Source organism: Nelumbo nucifera, chromosome 1, assembly GCF_055504915.1.
Source record: "Nelumbo nucifera cultivar China Antique chromosome 1, China Antique-T2T, whole genome shotgun sequence".
Lineage (NCBI taxonomy): Eukaryota > Viridiplantae > Streptophyta > Magnoliopsida > Proteales > Nelumbonaceae > Nelumbo > Nelumbo nucifera.
In genome coordinates, this window is record NC_142649.1 from 154,790,271 (window position 1) to 154,813,394 (window position 23,124).

The following is a 23,124-nucleotide window of genomic DNA, read 5'->3' on the forward strand; positions in this document are numbered from 1 at the left end:
ATCACCCTAGAATACCCAAAAATCCTACATACGAAATTTCAGCTCAAAAACACCTTCATTTATCCTTGATTACACAAAGATTCCACTTCGAGGCTTTAGATTGACCGGATCCCAAGTCTGTCCGATCTAGGCCCAGATGGCTCGATCTGATTATACCAATCATCTCAAACTACCCAAAAATCCTACTCAAAGAAATTTCACCAAAAACTGCCTTTATTTTCCCTTTCATTTCATAAAGATTCAATTTCAAGCCCCTAGATTAACCGAATCAAACCCATTCCAGATCTGTCAAGTTGGGCCAATCAACCCGGAGTGTCCGAAAACCCCACCCTACAAAATTTCAGCCAAAAATTCCCTCATTAACCCTTCCATAAAAAATATTCCATTTCGGTCAATCTTGCTATCCTACGCATCAAAACCCTTTTTATGGCCGAACCAGTCTCAATCCTCTTTAACCGGAATCACCCACCCTCGAACCAAACCCGGTTTAACCCTTTAACCCCCTTTTGACCCGCGTGAATAAAACCATCAGCCTTCCCCCAAATTTGCAAGGAATTTACGAAGCTGCCCTGGGTCTTCTTTAAAAGGAGACCTAGGCGCTTCATTTTCGATGTGGCAAGAAGAGTCGAGAGAGAGCGAGTAAGGTAGAAAGAGAGGCAAGAGGGTGGAGCAGAGAGAAGTGCTCTGTGAAAAAAGCGAAGAACAAGGGCGAGAGAAAAGGAGAGAGAGCGAGCAAGAGAGGAAGAGGGAAGTTCCGAACAGGGTAGAAAAATTAATCATCCCCTGCTTTACTTATTCAGTGGCTGTGACTAAATTGATATGTAGCAGCGAGAGTCATCAGGTCGTCAACCAGATTCTGGCAAATTCATCATCATCTTCAGGTACTACCTCCTGAGAACTTCTCACAAACATTCATTGTCAGTCGCCGTTCGCATCATCGACCAAATGCAGGCCAAAATACCGAACTAATTGCAGCTCAGCTTCAACAGGTAATTTTACTCTTCCTGTCTTCGTTAGATTCTTTATTTGGTCGATATACTCCCCTCCATAGACGCAATAACGGATCAACCTTCAGAGGCAGCGGTAAAACTCGGTTGAGCCGCCTCTGAATATCTCAGGTTGATGGTCTGTTTTATCTGTTTTTTTTTTTGCATATTGTCATCTAACCGAGTACTTCTCTGCATGAGATATTTAAAATGGTTTTTTCTCTGTTATTCTTTTTTATTTCTGTAATCTCCAGTCGATTTATGTTTTTCTATACTCTAATCTGGGGGAATGGTCAAGGTCGGTGATGAGATAATCACCGAACCAATCTCTGTAGATTTGCCCAAATTTCCGTTCCTGTTCTTTTTTTTTTATGCTTTTTTCCTGATATTAGTGGTCGGTACTAATGATCGACAACCAGCTTACTTCTCGAGCTGATGATTAATAACCAATGCCAATAAGGATTAATAACTCGTTCTGTTATTTCCAGAACTTCAGTATTTTTTTTTGTTTTCTTTTTATCTTCGTCTGTTCATTGTATCAGCTTACATTCATTGAGAACTACCTAGGATTGTCGACCGGTGTTAGTAACGATGTCGTTCCTTATAATGAGAGATAAACGAAGTTGGTGATGAGGTGGTCACCGAACTAACTTCCGCAAATCATCGGTGATTAACGACCAAGCACATCTCCTAAACTGATGATTGTCAATACTGAAAAGTTTGACAAATCGTTCTGTTGTTGCCTGAATTTCAGTTCCTTTTTTTTTTTTATATTTCATTATCCATTGCATCAGCTTACTTTACATAATGGAGACTATCTGAGTTTAATGACTAGCACTGATGATAGCGTCGTTTCTTCTTGTTTGTCTTTCCGTATTGGTGAAGCAGGGAATTCTTGAATATAATGTTTTAGCAAATGCTGAACCCTCGTATCCTCATTTGTGTTTATCTGACGTTTTGTTTGTTGTGAGTGAATCTGGCGCTACTGTAATCTTCCTCTGGGTTTAACAGTTCGAGAGTGATTCAGGTTTTCTAGTCGTTTCTATGAATACTGGTTAAAGCCTAAAAGTCTTGTGGCTATCTCTTTCAACCAGTAGTGCCATTCGGCTGACCTCGTTTTCATCTACCTCTGCTCTAGAGATTTAATTCCGTTCGATGAAAGATTGGTTGTATTATTGTTTAGTTTCGTTTTTAACCAGTAATATATCCTTTTTTTCTTTGATCAGAAGTTCTTTGTATTTGCATTAAGAGGTGTGGTTGTCTTAATTGGTAGATGCCTGAACATCATCTGAGTTGGAGAAGGCAACCGATCCGAACTCTTAGTTGGATAGAGGTCTATCTATTACCGGGTAGAGTGAAAAAGAAAGCAATACATCAGTAAAAAAAATAAAAAATAAAAATAAAATAGAATAAAATAAAACTATTGTAAAAAAGAATTAATAAAAGGAGAAGGGAAGAAACTGAGGTAAAGACAGATGCAGGGACAGATGGCAGGGTACACCCATTGATTAGGCTTGATATATTTCCATTACATAGAAGGAATAAATTGTTGAAAGAAAAATGGTAAAGAAAATAAAAGAAATAGAAAATTAAAGAAAAAGAACAATAATGATAAAAAAATGGAAAATAAGTTTCCAAAAAAAAAAATAAATAAAATATATAACAATACAAAAAATGTAATAATTCATTAAAGTATTATAAAAAGGTTAGAAATAAAAAAGTAAAAATAAATAGAAATAAAAATAATATCAAAATAAAAAAATATAATAAATATAAGATAAAGATAAAAGAAATAGGAGAGTTTGTCTTTTGAGTCGTCTTGTTCTTGAGGTTGGTTCTTTTATTTTGCTTGTTTAAGTATTTGCTCTCTTGTAGTTTTGCTTGTTGGTATACCATGTCGGCCCCACCTTTGGATTCGGGAGAGGGGTGCCTGAGCCCTTCCCTTTCCCATCCAAGCCTTACTTGGATTGGTTTGGACCGGTGCCTTGGGCTTTGGAGTCACTAATGAACCAAAACGCTTTCTGATATAAATCCCGAAGGTCCCATCACCTCCCTTTCATTTGCTTGATGGGTGGTGATTCCATTTCCATCCGAAGTGGCAAAGTGAGCCGGTTTTTTCGATGCTCACAGACTGGCAACTCCAATAGGGAGGTTCTTGGACCATAGGTGGGGCCCACATGGGGTACCGAACTTGTTTACTTCTTTTTTATTAAAATATGCTTTCTTTTGCTAGTCTTTTATTTACATATTGTTTGCTTATCTTTTCTTATTGCAAATAGGATACTTCTCTTGTTTCATTGTTTTCTCTATTTTGCTAAAATGCTTCGCTTTAGGTTAGAAATTTTTGGATTGATATTTGGCTTTTTTTTGCATCTTCTATTTTGAGCATGTTTGTCTCCTTGTTTGCATTTATTCAGTTGTTGGGAATCGTGGGCTTTTAGGAAAATTGCTAGAATTAATGCATGCTAATAGTTGTTTTGTTTATTTTCCTTTCGCCTATATGATATACCTCATTTTCACTTCTAATAATGATTTCTTGAGAGAGATCTTACTTAGCATAATTTAAAAGAGCAAAATAAAGGATGGAGATGTTGCTATTTCAAGCATTCTTTTTATGTGAATCAAAGGAGTTTCCATATATATTCTCAAACCGTCATGATTACAATGTTAATGGGCGAGGAGGGGGCTAAAATGCATCTTGGAGACTTTATATCAGTTGGGTATTCTTGGATTTCTTTATCTAACGCTTATTGGGGGTTACCAAAAGAGGTAAGTTTCTTGCCACACCCTATTTCCTTCGAATACTATGAATGGGTAACATGTTAAAATACTTCAAACTCTGATTTAGCATAAGATTGTATGAAGTTTTAGGTGGTTTTAACATGATGAGGTGATAATGGAGTACTTTTACATGCAAAAAATTTCAGGTTGTTCACTGTTTTTGGAATCTAATATTGGATGAGTTTAAATGGCTCATATGAAAATGCCATTTGCTTTGTGTGGATTGAAGTCTCAACATATTTGATCATTTTTGGAAGTACATGCTACATTATCTGATTTTGGGGGTTTTCTTTGGGTCCACATGTGAAAAGATTGGTTTTAAAAGCTTTTATAATGCTGAAGTTCTTTTTTCTGATTTTGGGATTTCCTTTGGACCCTAACATGTGAAAATGTTTGATTTTAAAAGGGCTTTCATAGTGCTGAAATTTCTAATTTTGGATTTCCTTTGGGTCCCAATATGTGAAAAGATTGATTTTTAAAGTTTTCGTAGTGTTGAAATTTCTGATTTTGGAACTTCCCTTTATACTCCAACATGTGAAAAGATTGATTTTGAAAGTATCCTCATTGCTGAAATCTTTAGGTTTTGGAGACTCTTTGGTTTCAAGAAAATGATAATTTGGAAAGCCTCTTCTTTATGGAGATTTCTGGCTTCTTTTAGTCCCAAGTGTATGAAACATGTTCATTAAAAAAAAAGTCCCCATTGCAGAAATTCTTTGAGTTTTGGGTTCTCTTTGATCCAAATGTTTGAAGTCTGTTTAGTTTAAAGGTGTGCACATTGCTGAAATTTCTGGGTTTAGGGGTTTTTCTTTGATACAAATGTGTGAAGAATGCATACTTTGCTGAAATTTCTGTCTTTTTGGGTTCATTTGGATTCAAATGTTTGGAAAATTTTGAGTTTGGAAATGTGTTCTATGCTGAAATGTCTTGTTTTTGGGGTACTCGTTGGGCTCCAATGTTTTAAGCAATGGATGATTTTAAGAGCATTTTCATTCTAAAATGGTAGGTTCTATGTGATTTTTGTTTGAACTTATAGATGTGGTAAATGCTGAAATGTTATGTTTCATGAGGAGCTTTGGAAGACTGATGTTTAGGATAAGCATGATGATGTTTGTGGTGAGAAAATACTGTTCATGATGATAAAATTCTTACCTTAGGAAATTTGCCTTTGCTGAAATGGATATTCTCATGTGCTTTTGTTGGAATTAATGCTTGAAGAAAATAGACTTTGTTGGAATTACACACGTTAAATGTGTTGAATAATGCATGCAAAAGTTGGGATGAGAGTGTAGGGCCTTTTAGCTTTAGGTTGGTAGGTGAGGAACTGAGGATTCAATAGGGTGTTCCTAGGATAATCATGGATAAAATACTAACAAATAAGATTAATGGGGTTTTGTGTTGTGAGTTAAAAAAGTAAATATATCAGCTTTAGGATAGAAGTATAATCTCTCTTTTCCTAAAATATAAGAAATAGAAGAAAAAATATACTTGGTCTAGTTCAGTTTTGGTGAGCGTCTTGATTCTTGAACTTGTTTTGGTGACATGGGAGAAGATTTCAGCGTTGTTCTTTTGAGGTTTATTGATTTGGGAGGTTGAAATGTGAGTGAATTTCCAGCTTCTTGGGTAGGTTTGGCCCTTTTGAAACTTAATTGAGTCATTAACCTTCTCATTGTTCGTATGTTTGGGAGACATTTCATCCTTATTTCTTTGAAGACAAACATGATGAATTATTGAAAATGGGGTGATAGGTTAAAATCATTTAAGAGTGATTTTTAAGAAATCATGAAAGCTCACTTGGATTAAATAGCTTAGGATTGTAAGAAGATTTTCACAGTATGAAATTCAAAACAGCAAAAAAAAAAAAAAATCCAAAAAAAAAAGAGAGAGCAAACGTTAATGATAGGGAAATAAAAGGGATTTCTTCGAATTCCAAATGAATTAGATTGAAAGCCGAATACATGTGGATTCCTTTCTTGTATGGTTTGGTGAGTGTAGATTTTGCACACCATTTGCATTAGATTGTAGAATCCATGTCCTATTAGGAGAGACTAGTAGGCTATGCCTCGGGATCGAAATATCCGTACGTTATGCTGAAAGTTCTCAAACCAGCCACCAACCAGAGAAGCCCATTTTGGAGGTTTGAAGGCTGAAAACCTTGTTGGAGCCTTGAGTCTAGGTGTCAAACCCTTCCCTCATGCATTATTGTCCATGTGTCGGTCTAGTCAGTTGGGGTTATTAGCCACCTTTGCTTTGATTGCTTGCATGCATCTTGTGGGACCCACATCAAATAATAACATAAAATGAAAAGAAAAATAAAATAAAATAATAAAGAGGAGAAAAGGTGATTGATTGAACAAAACAAACCTTGTAGAAAAAATTAACTAAATAAAATAAAAAATAGAATAATCATAATAGTCAACAAAATAGTAGTAAACAATGAATAAAAAACAAAAAAAATGGGGGTGAGCATTCGGTTTTATTTGGTTAAAGAATAAACGAATAAACCGATTTTTTTAATACTGAATTAAAAAGCTGAACTAAAACCAAATTATTGAAAAAACGAAATAATCAAAACCAAAATTTTTGGTTATTTTGGTTGAAACCGAATTTTAAGTTGGAATGTGTACTAATGAAGGCTTGAGAAGGCAAGAAATGAAATCTAATAGTAAATTTTGCTTTTTTTTTCCCTTTCAAATTATAAGAATGCCACTCTCTACCAACTCTCTCTCTTTTGTTTTTTTTTTTTTCAAATTACAAGAATGTCACTTTCTCCTACAAACTCTCTCTCTCACTCACTCACTCACTCTCTCTTGTTTTTTTCTTTCAAATTACAAGAATACCATTCTCTCTCCTACCAACTCTCTCTCTTACAAATTACAAGAATGACACACTCTATTTTTTTCCTTGCAAATTATAATAATGCCACTCTCTCCTACCAATTCTCTGTCTCTCTTTTTCCTTGCAAATTACAAGAATGCCATTCTCTCTCTCCTTCCATATTTCTCTCTCCTTATAAATTACAAGAATGCTACTCTCTCTCCAAATGAGGGAAATCTCAACTGTTAGGGGACCTGTAATCAAAGGTAGTCGAGCTCAAGCTAAGTCTCTAATTCGAATTGAGTTCGAGCTAGACGACACCTCGACCACTGAGGGAGACCCTTGACTCAGCACCTCGACAACTGAAGGAGACCTCAATTCGACACCTCGTCAACTAAAGGAGACCTCAGCCTGTCACCTTGCATGCTAGGGAAACCTCAGCTCAACACTTCAGTAGCTGAGGGAGACCTCAGTTTGGCACCTCGGCAATTGAGAGAGACCTCATCTCGGCACCTTGGTTGCTTGAGAGACCTGTAATCAAAGGTAGCCGAGCTCAAACTTTCAATCTTTTGATTCGAGCCAAGCTCGAGCTCGAGCTCAAACTTTCAATCTTTTGATTCGAGCCAAGCTCGAGCTCGAGCTCAAGCCTCTAATTCGCATCGAGCTTGAGCCTGATAGTTTTTGAGCGAGCCCCTGCAACGTAGGGCCCCCTCCTCTAGTATATTATGAAAGCAAATTTAATTATAATATATATTAATACATAAATAATATAATATATTATACATTATATGTTACACATTATATACCAAAGATTGGTTTATTCGGTTGGCCAAATTTCTAATTCTAAAATCCGAAACCAAAAATTGAATTATTCAAAACTGAATTGACCAAAACCTAAAAAGCTGAAGCCGAAATTTCCGGTTCGGTTTTTCAGTTTTAACCGAATTATGCTCACCCCTAAAAAAACTACAAATATAATTCATGAACAAAGAAGAACCACAACAAAACCTTATTTAAGAGAGCGTACTAAGGCCCTATTAATCCGAACTCTTTATTGGATAAAGGCAATATCTAAAACACTATTTAAGAGGATTTAAGCTTTATTTACCAAATCATCCATTTGATATTAGGAAATTGAGTTTATGTTCCTCAAGTGTTGAATTAATATGTAATTATCCAAAGTGTTTATCTATTTTAATACACCTAGTCTCTTCTTGGGCATATCAAACTTATTATCATTTAGAGTTACAAAATTATAATAATTATAGAAAACAAGAAGCTTTTCCCTTTGATTCATCACAATAAAAAAAGTACACAATATTTGCTCGTATTTTAACAAATAAATGATATACACCATGTTTTAATATTTTAAGAAATAAAAGAATATTTCCTACTGTTTTACCAAGAACTTTCCAGGTGCAATCCCAACATTTACAATTTTCATGCCCGTGCATGTACAAAATTTTCATGAAACATCCTTAACTTGCTACTATAAGTACAAAACCGCAAACAAATATATCTTTGTATGCAGTCCAATGAGTTTTACAATGTCAATAAAGAGGTAAAAGAGGCTCATAATAGGCATTGCAACATGGCATGCATAATGGACTGTTAGGCTGATCACTAGGAACTATGTAGCAAAAATTCCTATTAGGGTGGAGCTTTGCATTCATATGCACAATGAGATTGTCCCACGAACTACTTCTTCTTGCCTATCATGACAATTATAATAATTTTTTACCATTATCAAGGATGATAAAATGAATATAAATCGAACTCCCATTTGACAAACTAAGAAACAACTAGAATCAACAAATTGGAAGTAAAAAGAGGACAAAACTCATCTTACCTTCAAATCCAGAACATAACCTCTACTTATGATTCCATACCCAAATACACCATGTTTGACCTATAAAGTTATCGTATAGAATGCTAATACGAGCAATAGCTATCGTTTGAATGCATAACTAGTGAGATTCTATCAGCTAAACAAGCAAAACTTGAAAGGGAATTTAAGGCAATAACCATTTATTGTCTTAGTGCCATTGTGACCAATGCAAGTAATTGAGCACGACATAATGCCACCAAAAGTTGTCAATGGGTCGAGTCTACCCAACATGTTGAAATTGACGAAACTGATTATAATGGTTATGGTTCATGATTTTGTCCCGATTAATAATTGGGTCGGTTCCCATTCTTACCTGTAATAAAAGCCGATGATATTTTTCTTATAAGTTCCATCACATTTCTATGTAAATTTGATAGATATTAAATATAATGATATTAATAAAAAGTATTTAATTTATTAACATGTAAATAATGTAGTGTTCTTTATCATTTTTACCAAGGTTTATATTACCAAATTTTAAAATTTAATTTATTATTTAAATAAACAAATGTAATTTTCGGTATATTTGGGTCTAACGTGCCCAATATACTTGACTATTAACTGGGTTTGTGATTTTATCCCAAATAATAATCAATTTGTGACTGATTTTGCCTAGACCCGACCTAGACCCAACCGTTGACAACCTTAATGCCAACTCTTATAAAGTGAAAATAAACATGTAAAAGATATCTATCCCCCCCTCTGGAAAAAAAAAAAAAAACTTAAGAAACCCAAATAAAAGTGCAACATTCTTCATCTTAAGGGATAACTAATGGAGGGGCCCCTATGTTGCAAGGGCTCGTTCATAAACTATCAGGCTCGAGTTCGACTCGAGTCAAAAGCTTGGAAGTTCAAGTTTGACTACCTTTGATTACAGGTCTCTCAAGCAGTTGAGATGCCGAGCTGAGGTTTTGAGCCGGGGTCTCCCTCAGTTGCTGAAGTGTTGAGCTGAGGTTTTCCTATCAGGTGGGGTGTCATGCTAAGGTCTCCCTTAGTTGACAGGGTATCGAGCTGAGGTATCCTTTAGTTGTCGAGGTGCTAAGTCGAGATCTCCCTTAATGATCGAGGTGCCGAGCCGAGGTCTCCCTCAGTGGTCGATGTGTCGTCTAGCTCGAGCTCGATTCAAATTAGAGACACGAGGTGTCAAGTTAAGGTCTCCCTTGAGCTTGAGCTCGACTCGGTTCGAACTTGACTACCTTTGATTGCAGGTCCCCTAGTAGCTAAGGTCTCCCTCAGTTGGAGAGAGTGACATTTTTGTAATTTATAAGGAGAGAGAGAGAGATGGCATTTTTGTAATTTATAATAAGAGAGAGATGACATTCTTGTAATTTGTAAGAAAAAGAGAAAGAGAGAGAGAGTGGTATTCTTGTAATTTGAAAGAAAAAAGAGAGAGAATTGGTAGGAGAGAATGGCATTCTTGTAATTTTTATGAAAAAAAGGCAAAAAAATACTATTAGATTCCATTTCCGTACACATTTTAACTAAATATATTTATATAGATAACTTCCTAGGTTGTCCCCTGACAAATAAATGCGCTTCTATGAAAACACTTAATAAAATTTAAAAATGTATTAAAAACCCCAAGTTGACAGTAATATTGAAGTGAGGCATAACTCTAAATTTTCCATTCATCACCGATTTAATATAAAAGCGATATCGAAATGTAATCAAGGAAAAACTATATTTTTACTTCTCGAGACCTTACAATGTCTATGGGTTGCTTTATTTGCTTATAACTAGCAATAACCTATGCAATGCATGAGTTGTTTTTCTTAGTATATTTTTAAGGGGAAAATGAAGTAATAGTGATTCACTAGTGTTTTATATGTTTATAGTTATTTACGCATAAAATAATAAAGAAAATAATTGTCTTTTCCTTTATATACATACATAGACATATGCATATATACATATACATATGCTTAACATGAGATCACTAACCAAGTTAAAAAAAAAAGAACAATTTCAAAACTAGATTGATGAAGATAACCAAAGGTCCATGTTAAGAAACAGGGAAAAAACCTGATAATCAGTGGAAAGGAGAAAATGGTTTCTTTAAACTTTTATATAAGAAGAAAATTAGTTTATCCCATGTATTAGTGGGCAATTTTGGGTTTTCACATTGGTTTAGGTCCAAGCCAAGGTTTGTATTTAGGTTGGCCCTTAACCTAACCCAATCCATTAGGGGTGCAAGTCAAGTTGGCCCGAGTTAACAATTTACACTATTTCGGGCTTGAGCCAATTGAAATTTTGACAAAATCCCAACGTTAACCCACAAAAATTGCACCCCTAAAATCCATCTATTTAGCACCTCTACTTTACCAGAGGAAATAAGAGGTTGAATGGGGAGGGGATATATTATAAAGATTGACTATTAAAGTGAGTGAGAGATAAGAAGAAGAAGAATAGTCTTAATAAAGAGTAAAGATGGATTTTATGGGAGAGAATGAAGATCTACAGAGGGTTTTAGTTTTGCTTTGTTATGTTTTAATGATTTCATTTGAAAATAAATATGCACGTGTGAGAAGAGAATAAAAAGAGGCACGTATGAGCTATATGGTGACAAGACTCTTTACCTCTCGTTTTTCCTCTTTGTATTATATATAATATATGGATAGACATGCCAATGAAACTGATGAGGGCGGATTTGGCCCTCCAATGACATTGTGACACATGGCACCTCAGAACAATTAGGTGACACTCGGAACCACTAAGGCAACAATTTGCCAAGTTAATGGTGTCCAACCTGGTGGCCTGGCGGGAACTGGCAGCCTGGCATAGGCGCCAACCTAGCGACCTGCGAGACATGCTCGTCAACGAATTCGGCAAGTATATCTTAACTCCCACGATCCTTGGAAGTTGGCTCATGTGCTGAACGATCCGGAGGGTGGTCAACGTGCATGACGGTTACCTCCGGGGATCTCGGATCAGTTAGACGACCTCGCAGAAATCTCGGATATGGTGCGTGAAGCCCACGCCAAACAATGCCTATATAAAGGCACCAACCCCAATGGCAGGGGGTAGGCACGTAGGCAAGTAAGCAAATTCTATCTCTCATACTTTGTGATTTGCAGCTCATAGTCTTCTATGAGAGTACTGAATTAAGCATTGGAGTGACCTCGTCGGGTTAGCCACCCCGGGTCCTCTGACATTTGGTTCATCGCAGGTCTCTAAAGAGCAATGAAGCTCATCAATTCAGCTTGACACCTGGTCAGCTCGGCACCTCCCAGGCAGCTTGGCTCCTGGTCAGTCCGGCACCTCACAGGCAGCTCGACACCTGGTCAGCCAGCCGCCTAGCCTGCCCAGCTTGACTTAGCTCAGCAGCCCAAGTTCTCAACTTCGGCCTGAGTCATCGGCCACTTGGAAGTAGATCAAATGACGAGGTACTTAGCCAAAAAATTCACACTCCACCAAAAACTGATTCATCAATTGGCATCGTTTGTGGGAAATGCTACAAAAAACTAAGTTCTCATCATCTTAAAAGCTAAATCCTCTTCTTCCAGAAAGCTAAGTCCTCACTTTTTAGAAACTAAAGCTCTCGCTTTATTGTTTTCATTTTTTATGAACTCAAAGACTATATAGGAAGTTGGTAGCTAACAGACTAAGAAGCTCTACCAACTTTATTTCAACTCGGATGAAGCCTCATCAGTCCTCTTCGCGAGGTCCCCTCTACAAAGATGAGCTCTCCGTGGCTTCCATGGGAGTAGGCGGCCAACAGACTGCATGGACGCCCTTACCGTCGAGCCTTCTAAGGCTTTCGTGCGAGCTGGTGACCTAAAAGTCAGTAGTGATGCCCCCGTAGGTCGAGCTCCTAGTACCTTCTTGTAGGAGTGGGTAACCGACGTCACTAACAGGGTTGATGCAGCTCAACCGTAGCTCTAAGGCGCGGCCTGGCGGCCTGGCACAGGCACCGATCTGCGCGACCTTGCAGCCTGGCGGCCTGGCACTGACCTAGCAACCTGGTGGCCTGGCACGGGCGCCGACCTGGCGACTTGGCACGGACGCCGACCTGGCGACCTGGCCCAGGTGTGAACTGGTGAGCTGATAAAAGACTTTGGCTCCACAAAAGACCTAGTTGCCTCTTCGGCATGGGCAAAATAAAAAATCAAGGAGAGTGGACTATGAGTCGCTCCTAAAGCCTTAGGGCTAAAATGCCACATAAGACCTAGTCGCCTCTTCGGCATGGGCAAAGATCAAGGAGAGGACTACGAATCGCTCCCAGAGCCTAAAGGCTAAAATACCACATAAGACCCAGTCGCCTCTTCGGCATGGGCAAAGATCAAGGAGAGTGGACTACGAGTCGCTCCCAGAGCCTAAGGGCCAAAATACCGAACTAGCGAAGACCTCATCACCACATAAGACTTAATCGCCTATTCGGCATGGGCAAAATCAAGGAGCGGACTGCGAGTCGCTCCCAGAGCCTAAGGAATTGAATCGATGCTTACGAGTTCATCGAATTATTCATTCTGAGCCAAAAGGAGAAATCTACTCTCTTCACCGAGTTACTTTCAGCTCGGGAGTGGGGGGCAAATGATGAGGGCGGATTTGGCCCTCCAATGACATTGTGACACATGACACCTCAGAACAACTAGGTGACACCCGGAACCACTCAGGCAACAACTAGCCAAATTGATGGTGTCCAACCTGGCGGCCAGGCGCAAACTGGTGGCTTGACACAGGCGCCAACCTAGCGACCTGCAAGACATGCTCGCCGGCTAATACGACATGCATATCCTAACACTCCCACGATCCTTGGAAGTTGGCCTACGTGCCGAACGACCTGGAGGGTGGTCAACGTGCATGACGGTTACCTCCGGGAATCTCGGACCAGTTAGACGACCTCGCAGAAATCTCGGATATGGTGCGTGAAGCCCACGCCAAACAATGCCTATATAAAGGCACCAACCCCAATGGCAAAGGGGGGGGGGGGGGACAGGCAAGCAGGCAAGTAAGCAAATTCTAGCTCTCATACTTTGTGATTTGCAGCTCGCGGTCTACTATGAGAGTACGGACTTAAGCATCGGAGTGACCTCGCCGGGTTAGCCACCCCGGGTCCTCTGACATTTGGTTCCTCGCAGGTCTCTAAAGAGCAATGAAGATCATCAATCCAGCTCGGCACCTGATCAGCTCGGCACCTGGTCAGTTTGGCACCTTCCAGGTCGCTCAGCACCTGGTCAGTTCGGCACCTCACAGGCAGCTCGACACATGGTCAACCAGCCGCCTAGCCTGCCCAGCTTGACTTAGCTCAGCAACCCAAGTTCTCCACTTCGGCTTGAGTCATCAGCCACTTGGAAGTAGATCAAATGACGGGGTACTTAGCCAAAAAATTCACACTCCACCAAAAATTGATTCATCAGAAACCTTTTTAGCTTTCCCATTTAATGTGGAAGACCGCACTAGAGCCCAATATATTGCTTGAACATTGTAGGTTTTTTTTTTTAATTCATTAACATTGGTTCAGATGATGGCAGATTTGGCCCTCCAATGATCTTGTGACACCTGGCACCTTAGAACAACTAGGTGACACCCGGGACCACTTTGGCAACAACTTGCCTTTGCTAAGTTGGTGTCCCACCAGGCGTAGCCTGGTACAGGCGCGGCCTGGCGCAGGCGTGACCTGGCCTCGGCACGAGTTGGCAGCCTGACCCTAGCACGACCTGGCGGCCTGGCACATGCGCCAACCTGACAACCCCGAGGAGCTCACCACTGTACCCTGCATTTTACGGGATTATGACTTGTAATGGCTATATTAGCTCACTCACTCCCCGATTCAGGCGGAAATGGGCAACCTTACCAGTTGGTCGCTTTATCCCCACCTAACACGAAAACAGGTCCCATCACAGCGGGAATCCAGGAACTGCTCCACCAAACCCACAAGGACTCTAGTATATAAAGGCCTCTCCCCCCAGGGGCGAAAAGAGGGGGAGATAGAGGTGTAGTCTTAGCTCTCTAATTCTCTGATATCATCTTCAAGCTCTCTACTACTAAGTGCAACTTAGCCATCGGAGGGTCCCCGTCTGGTTAGCCACCCCGGGTCCTCTGACATTTGGTTCCTTGCAGGCTTCTAAAATAGCAACAAAGCTTATTAAGGTAGCTCTCCACCAGGTAGCTCGGTACTAGGTAGCTCACCACCAGGCAGCTCGGCACTAGGTAGCTCACCACCAGGCAACTCGACACTAGGTAGCTCACCACCAGGCAGCTCGGCACTAGGCAGTTCACCACCAGGCAGCTCCACTTCGGTCTGAGTCTTCGGCCACCTGGAAGCAAACCAAACGACAAGGTACTTAGCCAAAAAAAAATGATAGGTGACTAGAAATCGTTACATCAATTGGCGCCGTCTGTGGGAACACTACAAAAATCTAAGTTCTCATCCTACAAAAAGCTAAGTCCTATTCTCCCAGAAAGCTAAGCCCTCAATTGGTGTGGCTTGGCAGCCTGGCACATGCGCTGACCTGGCGCGGGCACCGACCTGGCGGCTTGGCCCAGGCACGAAATGACAAACTAATAAAAGACTTCCTCATCACTTAAGACCCAGTCGCCTCTTCGACATGGGCGAGCTAGTCCCAGTCGCCTCCTTGGCATGGGCACTTCAGATCCAGTCGCCTCATCGGCATGGGCAAGCAAGTCTAGTCGCCTCCTTGGCATGGGCACTTAAGACCCAGTCGCCTCTTCGGCATGGGCAAGCAAGTCTCAGTCGCCTCCTTGGCATGGGCACTTAAGACCCAGTTGCCTCTTTAGCATGGGCAAGCAAGTCCAGTCGCCTCCTTGGCGTGGGCACTTAAGACCCAGTCTCTTCGGCATGGGAAAGCAAGTCCCAATCGCCTCCTTGGCATGGGCACTTAAGACCCAGTCGCCTCTTCGGCATGGGCAAGCAAGTCCCAGTCGCCTCCTTGGCATGGACACTTAAGACCCAGTCGCCTCCTTGGCATGGACACTTAAGACCCAGTCGCCTCTTCGGCATGGGCGAGCTAGTCCCAATTGCCTCCTTGGCATGGCCACTTAAGACACAATCGCCTCTTCGGCATGGACAAAATTAACAAAAGTGGACTATAAGTTGCCTCCAAAGCCTAAGGGCTACAGTACCAAATTGGCAAAGACCTCAACACCTTACAGGTAGCTCTCCACTTATAGGCAGTTCGCCACAGACAGCTTGCCACTTACAGGCAGTTCGCCACTTATAGGCAGCTCGCCACAAACAACTCACCATCATGTAGCCTGGCAACGTAGACAACTCGGCACTACCTAGGCAACTCCCAGAGCCTAAGAAACTGAATCACCGCTTATGAGCTCGTCGACTTACGGGCCAAAAGGAGAAATCTACTCCCTTCGCCGAGTTACTTTCAGCTCGGGAGTGGGGGGCAAATGATGAGGGCGGATTTGGCCCTCCAATGATCTTGTGACACCTGGCACCTCAGAACAACTAGGTGACACCTGGGACCACTTTGGCCTTGCACAGGCGCGGCCTGGCGCAGGTGCGACCTGGCACAGGCGCGGCCTGGCGCAGGTGCGACCTGGCACAGGCGCGACCTAACGGCCTGGCACACGTGCCAACCTGACAACCCCGAGGAGCTCACCATCGTACCCCGCATTTTACGGGATTGTAACTGCTATATTAGCTCACCCACTCCCCAATTCAGGCGGAAATGGGCAACCTTACCAGTTGGTGGCTTTATCCCCACCTAACACGAAAACAGGTCCCATCACAGTGGGAATTCAGGAACTGCTCCACCAAACCCACAAGGACTCCAGTATATAAAGGTCTCACCCCCCAGGGGCGAAAGGGGAAGGAGAAAGAGGTGTAATCTCAACTCTCTAACTCTCTGATATCATCTTCAAGTTCTCTACTACTAAGTGCTAACTTAGCCATCGGAGTGTCCCCGTCAGGTTAGCCATCCTGGGTCCTCTGACATTTGGTTCCTTGCAGGCCTCTAAAAGAGCAACAAAGCTCATCAAGGTAACTCACCACCAGGCAACTCGGCACTAGGTTGCTCACCACCAGGCAGCTCCACTTCGGCCTGAGTCATCGGCCACCTGAAAGCAAACCAAACGACAAGGTACATAGAAAAAAAATGACACGTGACCAGAATCGTTACATCAGGTTCTATGCATACTGAAAGTATTTGGCTATACTCTTTCAAAAACTACGTAGCATTGGCTATACTCTTTCAAAGACTACGTAGCATGTTGGTTTGAGGGCCCTCTTTTTTAGGATGACGTGGAAAAGCATGCATCTTTGGTAGCCATTGTGGCGTAGTTCTTTTGGAAGGAAAGTAAATCTGAACAACTTTAATGATGTAGCTACAAATCCATCGAGCACCGTTACCAATAGCTTAAATCTTTTCCTGGAACAGTTTTCTAAACCAATCAACTCTCCAAACTCGGTGCCCCTTCTTATTGGAAGTGATGTCTCTCCCCTCCGGACCCTTGCTTGAGTGGTGGATTAAAGTGAATTGTGATAGCAACGGGTTAGGGATGCCAATTTCTACCCTACCCTCCCATTAGGGTGTTTTTTTTGAATGGCAAGTTTTAGAGTGGGATGAGTTTTGGGATTCTAAAAACCTGATTCTTTTCAACCTGCATATTGTTTGATAGCATTAAACTTTATGTATAGGTGTTGAATTTAGTAATATTTTGAAATCCATGTGAAGGATAATTGATAGTTTATGTGTTTCTTATAAGTCTTAATCCAATAATTGGAAATTTTGATATTTATTTGTATTATTTTACTTATTTATTAATTATATATAACAAGAAATAATGAAAAATTAGTGTGAGTTCTAAACCCAACCCACATATTGTTTGATAGCATATATACTTTAAGTATTAGGTGTTGAATTTAATAATATTTTGAATTTTATGTGAAGGATAATTGATAGTTTATGTGTTTCTTACATGTCTTAATCGGTTAATTCAATAATTGGAAAATTTGTTGTTTATTTGTGTTATTTTACTTATTTATTAATTATATATTACAAGAAATAATGAAAAATTAGATGTGTATTCTAAATCCAATTCACCTCTACCCTTGAATGTGGGGAGGGTTTTGCGTTTTCATATATGGGGAGGGTTTGGATTCTCAAAGTCCAACTCACTATGGGTTTTGGGGTGGGTACAAGTTGAGAGGTTTATGGAGGCAAATAGGATTTAGAATTTACAAAACCATCATTGAACCCACCCCATTGCCATCCCTACAATGGGTACTTATTGTCAGTATGCGAGGAAAAAGCCCATTGTAATTCAGCTACCACTATAGAACTGATGGAAATCAAAGAAAAAAAAGTACACCAAGAATAAGGAGACAAAATAGGCCCCGGACACTTGGGCCATGTTTGGTTTGAAGGAAAAAGGTAGGGAAAGGAAGGGAAAGGTAGTGAAACCCATACAAGGTTTGTAAAGGTTTTCCTCCCTTTCCTTTCCTTTCCTTACTTTTTCCTTCAAAACAAACAAAGCCTTAAGGAACTAAATCATGTAAGTTTCTTATTTTGAATGTTGCATTATTAAACTGTAGGCCTATCACTTAAGATTTGAATATCTCTATTTGATGAGATTTCACGAAGATTATCATCAGGAAAATGTAAGTTGTATCCTAATACTATGTAGTAAATGGAAATCTACAAGTGTATATAAAGATGATTATCATAAAATGTAAGCGACAACTAGTAAATGAAAAGCTATATCATAGATTGGTCGCTGAACAAAAACGGAGAAATCTACAAATCTCTGGTGAATACCAGAGATTTTTTGGGTCACGATTGAGCTTTCTCAAAAAGACTTTGTCCAAGCGAAATGACCATATTTGAATTCGATACCGATTTAGATATATTGTTATTCGAATTTGATTCGATAACCGATGGTGCTTTAAAATGATAAATCGAATTAATTCGTATTAACTGTCAAATATCGGATTTCGATTCAAAGTCGACAAATTATGATACAATATAGGGTTTCAAGGTTTGGGATTCAAACCAGAATAAAATTTACCTATATATCATCAATATTCAATGGATTCTTCAATAAATAAAGCACTGCAAGCAAGATTTGTTGCGGAAGAGAGAGAAAAAAAACATAGACCAGTGTTTCACATCGTGGCATCATCAACTCATCAAGGATGAAAGGGAAGGAAATTGCATTCGTAAACTCACTCCTTTCCATTATGGTTTGTTTGGTTTCCAAGAAAATTGTTTTGGGAAAGTAAAGGATGGGAAGGAATGGGATGAGAAACATAAAATGTTATTTTCTCATTGGGGTTTCTTATGCTTGGTTTGTTAGATACACCTAGAAGGTTCTGATGATGTTTGTTCAAAAACTCTTTCAAGGCTTCAAGATCATGAGAACTCAATATTAGCGACAAAGAACCCAGAATTTGTCTTTGATCTACAGAATATGGCGGAGGAAACATTTAGAGCTACAAGAAACCAAGTATATTAGTAGATGTAGAAGGAAACCCCATCTACATGCATGCAATAGACACTGCTAGAACCAATGGTGTCCAAAACAAGGGCAACCTGATATCATCAGTGTCCTAAAACCGCAACAAAAAGCAAAGAAAAAAAAAGAGGGATTGAAACACCAAGGCCACCATTTCCACCGTTTTGCCCATTTCCTCTTAGTGGCATAAAGAGACCGATGACACAAACAAATGGAATAAAAATAGTTGCCAAACGTCGATGGTCATGTATTTGATATTGCCTTGGCCGGATATTGCCAAGAATTTCGTCGGAGACTTGACCATTATAGATACAGGAGGTAGTGAGAGTCAGCCAGGGAGCTTTAGTAGAAAGGCTCGATATTTATTCCCATGGTTTTCTCTTTCTCACCGGGGTTGAACCATTTCAGCGTGATCCCACATCCTTGATTTTGGGAATTGGCATCACACGATTTTCCATCCAATCTTGGCGAACAAACACACGAAAACAGAAATCTTCCCATCCAAGCTACATAAACCAAACGTACCATTAGAGATAGCAGATGCAGTTGATGTTAAGAGAGCGAAAATTTCATGGAAGATGATGACTTCACGTGAGAATATGAGAAAATGGTAGAATGAGAATAAAGAATAACAATGGACTAGTGGTATTACACACAAGGTTCAAAATTTCGTTACGTATCAGCTTGTATTGGTATGTATCGTTTTAGCAGATTTTCGGCATGGTACATAGTACCAAATTGAATGCGCCATATCTATTCATCATATCAAACACATATTGTGGCCGTATCGGCCCGTATCGGTGCGTTTCGGCATCGTATATCGGCCGATACAGTACGAATTTACTGTGGTGGAAACTCAAATAAAACCCCCTTGGAAAAAGGGCTTTAAACCCATTTCAGAAGCCCTCTTTCTTTTCCAAACTTTCCAGAAACGTTCATACCATTACTAGAGACTCTGATCTACTGAAAATTCGCCAAAAAATCTACAAGTTTGCAAGATCCAAAAACTTTTTCAAGGCTGTTAAAAAAACAGCGAAAATAGATATGTTCTCTTTTTTTTTGTCGTTTTAGCCTATCCTTTTGTGTTTTTTTTTTTTAAATTTGGATGTTTGAAAACATATTTATGTGTGTTGATCTACTATTTTTGTGCAAAAAAATCTCATGTATTTTGATGCTATAAGTAAATCTTTGTCAATATTTGAAGAAATTCCAAAATGGTAAAAAATAAAAAAAAATAGTTTTTTCTTGCGATCTACTTCTAGAAATTGACTATGTTGTAGATCTATGGGTGATCTACCATGCCCATAGATCAATTGAATTTTTCCTAAATAATTGAAAATGTTTGAAGGGGCCTACAACTTATGAGGTGATGGGAAAGTTTTTAGATAAAGAAGTGGCTGAGTTACAAGATCATTTCAAGGCATTCTATCAGAAGGCTAATATGGGCTTACCATCATGTGTGATGGTTGGACAGGGCCAAATAGATTGTCCATCATAAATTTTATGATGTATTATAAAGAACAAACAATATTTCACAAATCTATTGATGCATCAAGTGAGCGCCAAAATGCATAATATTTGTATAAACTGATGAATTCAATGATTGGTGAAATTGGTCCTGAAAATGTTGTCAAAATCATAACTATCCATGGAAGTGCTTACAAAGCAGTTGGAAAAATGTTAAAAAAAAATAAAAAACACATATATTGGACACCATGTGTAGTCCATTGTATTGATTTGATGTTAGAAAATATCTCAAAATTACCTAAGGTGTCAAGTCTTATTGCAAAAGGGCAAAAAATTATAACTTTCATATATAATCATTCCATAGTTCTCAACTTGATGAGAAAATTTATAAAAGTCATAGAACTAATATGTCCCGGACCCACCAAATTTGTCACTCATTACATTGCACTGCAAAGTCTTGTTTATCAAAAAACAACATTGAGAGCCATGATTGATTCAGATGGCTGGAGATCATTGCAACAAAGTAAAACATCAATTAGGCAAGAAGTTGAGAAAATAATCAATAATCTCAATTTTTGGAGAATGACTTATGTATATTGTAATATGATTGAGCCCATCGCTAAAGTACTTCGCATAGTTGCTGGTGAAAAATGGGCAACAATGAGAATTATATATGAAGCAATGCGAAGAACTGTTTTAGCAATCAAAGAAGCTGATCTAAGTTCCCATAAAAAGATCATAAACATCATAGAGAAGAGATGGAATTCACAACTCGTCCATCATATTCACAAAGCATATTTGTTTTTTCTTAAATTTAAATTATTTAAATTCAACCATTTATGTTGACTAAATATTTAAAATAATCATTAACATTATTATATTTTTTGAATTTCAGCATATTATTTGAATCCAGCATTTAAATATTTTATGGATCTCAGTGTTGATGAAGATTTATTAAGTTCTTTGAAAAAGGTGGTTGCAAAGTTGGAGCCTGATGAAGATAATGTTGCTATTGCAATGCAAGAGGTAAGTGTAAATTTTTATATAATTATTAGTTATTATTTGTTTATTTATTATTCATTAGTTTTTACAAATTTATAAATTATATAATATGTTTTGGTGATGATTTGATCATATAATATTAATACTTGTTATTTCAAATAACAATAAGGCCAAATTATTCTGCGAGGCATTAGGAGGATTTGGAGATAGCTTGGTACAGAGAGCATGAGATAAAACTGACATAGGTATGATGAAGTTTTAAATTTCTAATATATTTTTTAATTATTAATATTTTATTAAGTAATTTTTCATTTTAATGATATATGATACTGAAATATTTTTATTTTATATTTTTCAGCTGAATGGTGGTTGATGTATGGTCAATACGCCCCACATCTTTGAAAGATTGCAATAAATGTATTATCACGAATTGCTTCATCTAGTGGTTGTGAACGCAATTAGAGTACCTTTGGCCTCATCGAAACAAAACAGATGAATCATCTATCCTATGAGACTCTTGAAAAGTTAGTGTATGTGCATTATAATATGAGACTAAAGGTTAGACATCTTACTAGAGATTAGAGTCATGCAGAAGGTTATTTTGACCTAATTAACTTTGATGACATATATGATGAAGATGATCTAGTATTGTCATGGTTGCAAATAAATAAGATACATCAAGGGTGTTAGATGAATCAGATGATCTACCAAGACCTAATATGCCTTTATTGCTTGTCAAATGGGGGTAAATGTTGATCGGTGGGTCAGAGAACAAGAGAAAAAAAAATACAACTACTGATAATGATGATGATTATGATGATGATAATGATGGTGATGGTGATGGTGATAGTGATGGTGGTGATGATGATGGTGCTGGTATTGGAGATGGTGATACTGGAAATAGTCAAGGTGTTGATTATAGTGGTTAACATCAAGGTGATCAAAGTGGTAAATATCTTAAATATATACCATCAATATATGACTCAATGCCTTTTAATGAATAACAAAACCTAGGCAATGGACAATTATGATTATGAAAGACAAAATGAATGGAGTCAAGCTTATAGTAACCCTATGAATGAAATGATGCAAGGCATGGGTAGCATGAATCTAGATTATGATTATAAGCAAACATGGCCACTGCTTAATTTGTTCCTAGGTCTAGTTTATCTGGTATGAGTTATTGGCTTTTGGTGGAGGATATAATGATAGGCAAATTGACGGTTCATCTTCGTATAAGATATATAGTACACAACAATGTGATTCACATGATTATGGATCAAGTTATTGTTCTCAAACTCATTATCAACAATGCACTTTGGAGCAATATAAATATTTTAGACAAGCATATGTGAATTCTTATTCCACCAGGATAACTTGGAATGAATATTGTTGTTACGTCAGAGATCAATTTAATGTTGATATAAGTAACTTTCAACCTGTACGTAGCTTCCTATGGTACTGATGGTCGTCACTTCTAATTCTAGGTACGATAATAAATTGCCAAGTCATGACAATTTTTATATTTTTTTATGATTTTTGTTTATTTATTAATTATCTAATTTTAATAATGTTTTATTTAGGTTGATAATAAACTTCATTACTTTGTTACCATTCACCAGTTTAATGAAAGTATGAATATAATGAAAGTGATCAATGTATGCTATAACTTCTAACTTCATCATATGATTCACATGTTCAATTTGTAAATTATAGTAGATTGAAAATTTAAAGTTGAAACTTAGAAGATTGGATCTG

General features: G+C 38.6%; 2 long non-coding RNA genes across 2 annotated transcripts; one reads left to right on the forward strand and one right to left on the reverse strand.

Annotated features, from left to right (window-relative positions):
- Nucleotides 1–612: 612 nt before the first annotated feature.
- On the reverse strand, nucleotides 613–17,827 carry LOC148804021 (uncharacterized). The gene is made up of 2 exons (XR_016080440.1): nucleotides 15,949–17,827; nucleotides 613–15,916 (listed from the first exon to the last, which is right to left on the reverse strand). It is a non-coding gene; the product is annotated as an uncharacterized LOC148804021 (long non-coding RNA).
- On the forward strand, nucleotides 618–23,124 carry LOC104602712 (uncharacterized). Its single transcript, XR_016080439.1, has 4 exons — nucleotides 618–3,755; nucleotides 21,260–21,390; nucleotides 21,536–21,611; nucleotides 21,725–23,124. It is a non-coding gene; the product is annotated as an uncharacterized LOC104602712 (long non-coding RNA).